Here is a 9,029-nt window from a genome sequence, read left to right on the forward strand (position 1 = left end):
GCGAGATATTTGTATTGTCCCCTTATATACTTATACATGGTTATTAGATCGCCCCTCAGTCGTCTTTTTTCTAGACTAAATAATCCTAATTTCGCTAATCTATCTGGGTATTGTAGTTCTCCCATCCCCTTTATTAATTTTGTTGCCCTCCTTTGTACTCTCTCTAGTTCCATTATATCCTTCCTGAGCACCGGTGCCCAAAACTGGACACAGTACTCCATGTGCGGTCTAACTAGGGATTTGTACAGAGGCAGTATAATGCTCTCATCATGTGTATCCAGACCTCTTTTAATGCACCCCATGATCCTGTTTGCCTTGGCAGCTGCTGCCTGGCACTGGCTGCTCCAGGTAAGTTTATCATTAACTAGGATCCCCAAGTCCTTCTCCCTGTCAGATTTACCCAGTGGTTTCCCGTTCAGTGTGTAATGGTGATATTGATTCCCTCTTCCCATGTGTATAACCTTACATTTATCATTGTTAAACCTCATCTGCCACCTTTCAGCCCAAGTTTCCAACTTATCCAGATCCATCTGTAGCAGAATACTATCTTCTCTTGTATTAACTGCTTTACATAGTTTTGTATCATCTGCAAATATCGATATTTTACTGTGTAAACCTTCTACCAGATCATTAATGAATATGTTGAAGAGAACAGGTCCCAATACTGACCCCTGTGGTACCCCACTGGTCACAGCGACCCAGTTAGAGACTATACCATTTATAACCACCCTCTGCTTTCTATCACTAAGCCAGTTACTAACCCATTTACACACATTTTCCCCCAGACCAAGCATTCTCATTTTGTGTACCAACCTCTTGTGCGGCACGGTATCAAACGCTTTGGAAAAATCGAGATATACCACGTCCAATGACTCACCATGGTCCAGTCTATAGCTTACCTCTTCATAAAAACTGATTAGATTGGTTTGACAGGAGCGATTTCTCATAAACCCATGCTGATATGGAGTTAAACAGTTATTCTCATTGAGATAATCCAGAATAACATCCCTCAGAAACCCTTCAAATATTTTACCAACAATAGAGGTTAGACTTACTGGCCTATAATTTCCAGGTTCACTTTTAGAGCCCTTTTTGAATATTGGCACCACATTTGCTATGCGCCAATCCTGCGGAACAGACCCTGTCTCTATAGAGTCCCTAAAAATAAGAAATAATGGTTTATCTATTACATTACTTAGTTCTCTTAGTACTCGTGGGTGTATGCCATCCGGACCCGGAGATTTATCTATTTTAATCTTATTTAGCCGGTTTCGCACCTCTTCTTGGGTTAGATTGGTGACCCTTAATATAGGGTTTTCATTGTTTCTTGGGATTTCACCTAGCATTTCATTTTCCACCGTGAATACAGTGGAGAAGAAGGAGTTTAATATGTTAGCTTTTTCCTCGTCATCTACAACCATTCTTTCCTCACTATTTTTTAAGGGGCCTACATTTTCAGTTTTTATTCTTTTACTATTGATATAGTTGAAGAACAGTTTGGGATTAGTTTTACTCTCCTTAGCAATGTGCTTCTCTGTTTCCTTTTTGGCAGCTTTAATTAGTTTTTTAGATAAAGTATTTTTCTCCCTATAGTTTTTTAGAGCTTCAATGGTGCCATCCTGCTTTAATAGTGCAAATGCTTTCTTTTTACTGTTAATTGCCTGTCTTACTTCTTTGTTTAGCCAAGGTGAACTTTTCTTTTTTACATGTATGAGAAAAACTGATGAAACTCAAGCCAAACTCTGATCAGATAAAACTTCAATGAAACTCTGACCAAAATTACTGGTGAATTCTCTTCCAGGAAAAAAATTCCCTGTGAATGAGGTGTTATGGAAAGCGCGGCTAAACACCTCTGCAATACATGCTGCGGAACAGACTGTCAATCGATGTTTCTATCCGGGGAGTGATTATATCTGACCTCACTGCATAGTGAGCAGTTACTGTAACTCCTCATATCACCGCTCCGATGACTTGAAGCAAGCAGCTGCAGATAGAATATACCTTTATTTTCTCCCTGCAGCCGCTGTTCCAGCAGAGCAGCCAGACATGCTTTAAGCACTATTTATCTGCAGATATTATTATTTTACATGTATTTAATGTATTAACCCCTTCACGACACACGCCGTACTAGTACTGCGCATGTCGTGCCTCCCCCTTTGAGGTGGGCTTCGGCGCTGAGCCCACATCAAAGTCGCGACATGTCAGCTGTTTTGTACAGCTGACATGTGAGTGCAATAGCGGCAGGTGGAATCGCTATCCACCTGCCGCTATTAACTAGTTAAATGCCGCTGTCAAACGCTGACAGCGGCAATTAACTACCGCTTCCGGCCACGCGGCCGGAAATGCTCGCATCGCCGACCCCTGTCACATGATCCGGGATTGGTGATGCATCGGCATGACAACCTGAGGTCTCCTTGAGACCTCTATGGTTGTTGATGCCGGCTTGCTGTGAGCGCCACCCTGTGGTCAGCGCTCATAGCAAGCCTGTAATTCAGCAACATAGGAGTGATCTGATGAGCCAATCAGGCTATTGAAGGCATGGCAAAAGTAAAAAAAAAATGTTTTAAAAAATATGAAAAAAAAATAAAAAAAAATAAAAAAGTTTAAATCACCCCCCTTTCGCCCTATTCAAAATAAAACAATAAAAAAATCAAGCCTACACATATTTGGTATCACCACGTTCAGAATCGCCCGATCTATCAATGAAAAAAAGGATTAACCTGATCGCTAAACGGCGTAGCAACAAAAAAATTCAAAACGCCAGAATTACGTTTTTTTAGTCGCCGCGACATTGCATTTACATACAATAACAGACGATCAAAAGAACGTATCTGCACAAACGTGGTATCATTAAAAATGCCAGCTCGGCACACAAAAAATAAGCCCTCACCTGACCCGAGATCCTGAAAAATGGAAACGCTAGGGATATCGGAAAATGGCCCCTTTTTGTTTTTGTTTTTTAGCAAAGTTTGGGATTTTTTTCACCACTTAGATAAAAAATAACGTAGACATGTTTGGTGTCTATGAACTCATAATGACCTGGAGAATGATAATGGCAGGTCAGTTTTAGCATTTAGTGGGATTGCACTTTTTTGCAATTTCACCGCACTTGGAATTTTTTTCCCGTTTTCTAGTACAAGACATGGTAAAACCAATGATGTCGTTCAAAAGTACAACCCGTGCCGCAAAAAATAAGCCTTCACATGGCCAAATTGACAGAAAAATAAAAAGGTTATGGCTCTGGGAAGGAGGGGAGCGAAAAACGAAAAAGGGCTGCTTCTTGAAGGGGTTAATTGATTTATTAGTGTTAACCCCTTTCTGACATCGGACGTGCTATCCCGTCCATGTGGGGTGGGCCCCTATGACCATGGACGGGATAGTACGTCCAGCGCGATCGGCGGCGCTCACGGGGGGAGCGCCGCCGATCGCGGCCGGGTGTCAGCTGCCTATCGCAGCTGACATCCGGCACTATGTGCCAGGAGCGGTCACGGACCGCCCCCGGCACATTAACCCCTGGCACACCGCGATCAAAGATGATCGCGATGTGCCGGCGGTGCAGGGAAGCACCGCGCAGGGAGGGGGCTCCCTGCGGGCTTCCCTGAGCCCCCCGCAGCAACGCGATGTGATCGCGTTGCTGCGAGGGTCTTACCTCCCTCCCTCCCTGCTCGAGCCCCGGATCCAAGATGGCCGCGGATCCGGGTCCTGCAGGGAGGGAGGTGGCTTCACAGAAGCCTGCTCAGAGCAGGCACTGTGAAGCAGCCTGCACTGCAATCAGATCAGTGATCTGACAGAGTGCTATGCAAACTGTCAGATCACCGATCTGCGATGTCCCCCCCTGGGACAAAGTAAAAAAATTAAAAAAAAAAAAATTTCAAATGTGTAAAAAAAAATTAAAAAAAATATTCCAAAATATTGAAAAATTAAAAAAATATTAATCCCATAAATACATTTCTTTATCTAAATAAAAAAAAAACAATAAAAGTACACATATTTAGTATCGTCGCGTCCGTAACGGCCCGACCTATAAAACTGGCCCACTAGTTAACCACTTCAGTAAACACCGTAAGAAAAAAAAAAAAACGAGGCAAAAAACAACGCTTTATTATCATACCGCCGAACAAAAAGTGGAATAACACGCGATCAAAAAGACAGATATAAATAACCATGGTACCGCTGAAAACGTCATCTTGTCCCGCAAGAAACGAGCCGCCATACAGCATCATCAGCAAAAAAATAAAAAAGTTATAGTCCTGAGAATAAAGCGATGCCAAAATAATTATTTTTTCTATAAAATAGTTTTTATCGTATAAAAGCGCCAAAACATAAAAAAATGATATAAATGAGGTGTCGCTGTAATCGTACTGACCCGAAGAATAAAACTGCTTTATCAATTTTACCAAACGCGGAACGGTATAAACGCCTCCCCCAAAAGAAATTCATGAATAGCTGGTTTTTGGTCATTCTGCCTCCCAAAAATCGGAATAAAAAGCGATCAAAAAATGTCACGTGCCCGAAAATGTTACCAATAAAAACGTCAACTCGTCCCGCAAAAAACAAGACCTCACATGACTCTGTGGACCAAAATATAGAAAAATTATAGCTCTCAAAATGTGGTAACGCCAAAAATATTTTTTGCAATAAAAAGCGTCTTTCAGTGTGTGACGGCTGCCAATCATAAAAATCCGCTAAAAAACCCGCTATGAAAGTAAATCAAACCCCCCTTCATCACCCCCTTAGTTAGGGAAAAATTAAAAAAATGTATTTATTTCCATTTTCCCATTAGGGCTAGGGTTAGAGTTAGGGCTAGGGTTAGGGCTAGGGTTAGGGCTAGGGTTAGGGCTAGGGCTAGGGTTAGGGTTAGGGCTAGGGTTAGGGTTAGGGCTAGGGCTAGGGCTAGGGTTAGGGCTAGGGTTAGGGCTAGGGTTAGCGCTAGGGTTAGGGCTAGGGTTAGGGCTAGGGTTAGGGTTAGGGCTAGGGTTAGGGCTAGGGTTAGGGCTAGGGTTAGGGCTAGGGCTAGGGTTAGGGCTAGGGTTAGGGCTAGGGTTAGGGCTAGGGTTAGGATTAGGGCTAGGGTTAGGGCTAGGGTTAGGGCTAGGGTTAGGGCTAGGGTTAGGGCTAGGGTTAGGGCTAGGGCTACAGTTTGGGTTGGGGCTAAAGTTACAGTTAGGGTTTAGATTACATTTACGGTTGGGAATAGGGTTGGGATTAGGGTTATGGGTGTGTCTGGGTTAGAGGTGTGGTTAGGGTTACTGTTGGGATTAGGGTTAGGGATGTGTTTTGATTAGGGTTTCAGTTATAATTGTGGGGTTTCCACTGTTTAGGCACATCAGGGGCTCTCCAAACGCGACATGGCGTCCGATCTCAATTCCAGCCAATTCTGCATTGAAAAAGTAAAACAGTGCTTCTTCCCTTCCGAGCTCTCCCGTGTGCCCAAACAGGGGTTTACCCCAACATATGGGGTATCAGCGTACTCAGGACAAATAGGACAACAACGTTTGGGGTCCAATTTCTCCTGTTACCCTTGGGAAAATACAAAACTCGGGGCTAAAACATATTTTTTGTGGAAAAAAAAAAGATTTTTTATTTTCACGGCTCTGCGTTATAAACTGTAGTGAAACACTTGGGGGTTCAAAGTTCTCACAACACATCTAGATTAGTTCCCTGGGGGGTCTAGTTTCCAATATGGGGTCACTTGTGGGGGGTTTCTACTGTTTAGGTACATTAGGGGTTCTGCAAACGCAATGTGACGTCTGCAGACCATTCCATCTAAGTCTGCATTCCAAATGGCGCTCCTTCCCTTCCGAGCTCTGCCATGCGCTCAAACGGTGGTTTCCCCCAACATACGGGGTATCAGCGTACTCAGGACAAATTGGACAACAACTTTTGGCGTCGAATTTCTCCTCTTACCCTCGGGAAAATACAAAACTGGGGGCTAAAAAATAATTTTGGGGGGAAAGGATTTTTTTTTTTAATTTTCACGGCTCTGCGTTACAAACTGTAGTGAAACACTTGGGGGTTCAAAGCTATCACAACACATCTAGATGAGTTCCTTAGGGGGTCTAGTTTCCAAAATGGTGTCATTTGTGGGAGATTTCTACTGTTTAGGTACATTAGGGGCTCTGCAAATGCAATGTGACACCTGCAGACCATTCCATCTAAGTCCTCATTCCAAATGGAGCTCCTTCCCTTCCGAGCCCTCCCATGCGCCCAAACAGTGGTTCCCCCCACATATGGGGTATCAGCGCACTCAGGACAAATTGGACAACAAATTGTGGGGTCGAATTTCTCCTGTTACCCTCGGGAAAATACAAAACTGGGGGTTAAAAAATAATTTTTGTGGGAAAAAATTTTTGTTTTATTTTTACGGCTCTGCATTATAAACTTCTGTGAAGCACTTGGTGGGTCAAAGTGCTCACCACACCTCTAGATAAGTTCTTTAGGGGGTCTACTTTCCAAAATGGTGTCACTTGTGGGGGGTTTCAATGTTTAGGCACATCAGTGGCTCTTCAAACGCAACATGGCGTTCTATCTCAATTCCTGTCAATTTTGCTTTGAAAAGTCAAACGGCGCTCCTTCCCTTCCGAGCTCTCCCATCCGCCCAAACAGTGGTTTACCCCCACATATGGGGTATCAGCGTACTCAGGACAAATTGTACAACAACTTTTGGGGTCCAATTTCTTCTCTTACCCTTGGGAAAATAAAAAATTGGGGGCGAAAAGATAATTTTTGTGAAAAAATATGATTTTTTATTTTTACGGTTCTACATTATAAACTTCTGTGAAGCACTTGGTGGGTCAAAGTGCTCACCACACCTCTAGATAAGTTCCTTAGGGGGTCTACTTTCCAAAATGGTGTCACTTGGGGGTTTCAATGTTTAGGCACATCAGTGGTTCTTCAAACGCAACATGGCGTCCCATCTCAATTCCTGTCAATTTTGCATTGAAAAGTCAAACGGCGCTCCTTCCCTTCCGAGCTCTCCCATCCGCCCAAACAGTGGTTTACCCCCACATATGGGCTATCAGCGTACTCAGGACAAATTGTACAACAACTTTTGGGGTCCAATTTCTTCTCTTACCCTTGGGAAAATAAAAAATTGGGGGCGAAAATATAATTTTTGTGAAAAAATATGATTTTTTATTTTTACGGTTCTACATTATAAACTTCTGTGAAGCACTTGGTGGGTCAAAGTGCTCACCACACCTCTAGATAAGTTCCTTAGGGGGTCTACTTTCCAAAATGGTGTCACTTGTGGGGGTTTCAATGTTTAGCCACATCAGGGGCTCTCCAAACGAAACATGGCGTCCCATCTCAATTCCAGTCAATTTTGCATTGAAAAGTCAAATGGCGCTCCTTCGCTTCCGAGCTCTGCCATGCGCCCAAACAGTGGTTTACCCCCACATGTGGGGTATTGGCATACTCAGGACAAATTGTACAACAATGTTTGGGGTCCATTTTCTCCTGTTACCCTTGGTAAAATAAAACAAATTGGAGCTGAATTACATTTTTTGTGAAAAAAAGTTAAATGTTCATTTTTATTTAAACATTCAAAAAATTCCTGTGAAGTACCAGAAGGGTTAATAAACTTCTTGAATATGGTTTTGAGCACCTTGAGGGGTGTAGTTTTTAGAATGGTGTCACACTTGGGTATTTTCTATCATATAGACCCCTCAAAATGACTTCAAATGAGATGTGGTCCCTAAAATAAAATGGTGTTGTAGAAATGAGAAATTGCTGGTCAACTTTTAACCCTTATAACTCCCTAACAAAAAAAAATTTTGGTTCCAAAATTGTGCTGATGTAAAGTAGACATGTGGGAAATGTTACTTATTAAGTATTTTGTGTGACATATCTCTGTGATTTAATTGCATAAAAATTCAAAGTTGGAAAATTGCGAAATTTTCATAATTTTCGCCAAATTTCTGTTTTTTTCACAAATAAACGCAGGTACTATCAAAGAATTTTTACCATTGTCATGAAGTACAATATGTCACGAGAAAACAATGTCAGAATCACCAGGATCCATTGAAGCGTTCCAGAGTTATAACCTCATAAAGGGACAGTGGTCAGAATTGTAAAAATTGGCCCGGTCATTAACGTGCAAACCACCCTTGGGGGTAAAGGGGTTAATATGTCATGTGAGTAGTGCATAGTGCAGGGTAAGCACAGGATTAGATTAGGAATAAGAGAGGTACTGTTTATATTGTAAGTGGTTTAGTAATGGTATAGGACATAGGATAAAAAATAGGTTTAGTGTATAGGATAGGACATAATTAATAATAGAGCTATTCTAGTGGGTGGGGAATAGTGTTAAAAGGTTTGCACTTCCTGATAATAATGAAGGTAAAGAAGGTTAGTCACAAGTCCAAGTTCAAGCTCAAGTCTGATGTGCTGCTACGGCTAGCATGTGTCTACGACTTGAGGCAGTGGGACACCAAATTGGAATCCTGGGCATACTCTCCTGTCGTGTCTGGAGCCCAAGATCTGGCATAGGGGCTACCGGGCACATCATATCCTTTGGCATACAGGAGAAGATGCACATGGGCCCACCAAGAAGGAAGGTAACGGACCCCAGGGTACTGGAGTTCCCTGGGGTTAACAGAGCCAGTGGGCAAAGGGATGTTCAAGGAAGAACAAATGTTAGGGCTGAAGATGTGCTTTGCTAAAAAAGTAAGGAATTTGAAGTGCTGTGCCCTATTCCACGTGTTACCACTTGATAAACTTGAACTGACTAGTAAGTGTTTGCTTGTTGCAATGAACTTGGTGTTCCTTGAATTGTGTGCAGTGGCTCATGAGGATGGAGGCCTGGAAGCAGCAGAAGGGTATGTGCACACGTTGCGGATTCTCTGCGGATCCGCAGCGTTTTTTGAGGTGCAGAAACGCTGCAGATCCGCAATTGATTTACAGTACAAAGTAAATCAATGAGAAAAAAAAATGCTGTGCACACTTTGCGGAAAATCCGCTGCGGAAAAGCTGCAGTTTAAAAGAAGTAGCATGTCACTTCTTTTTTGTGAATCTGCAGCATTTTTGTA

This window comes from Ranitomeya imitator, chromosome 8 (genome assembly GCF_032444005.1).
Source record: "Ranitomeya imitator isolate aRanImi1 chromosome 8, aRanImi1.pri, whole genome shotgun sequence".
NCBI lineage: Eukaryota > Metazoa > Chordata > Amphibia > Anura > Dendrobatidae > Ranitomeya > Ranitomeya imitator.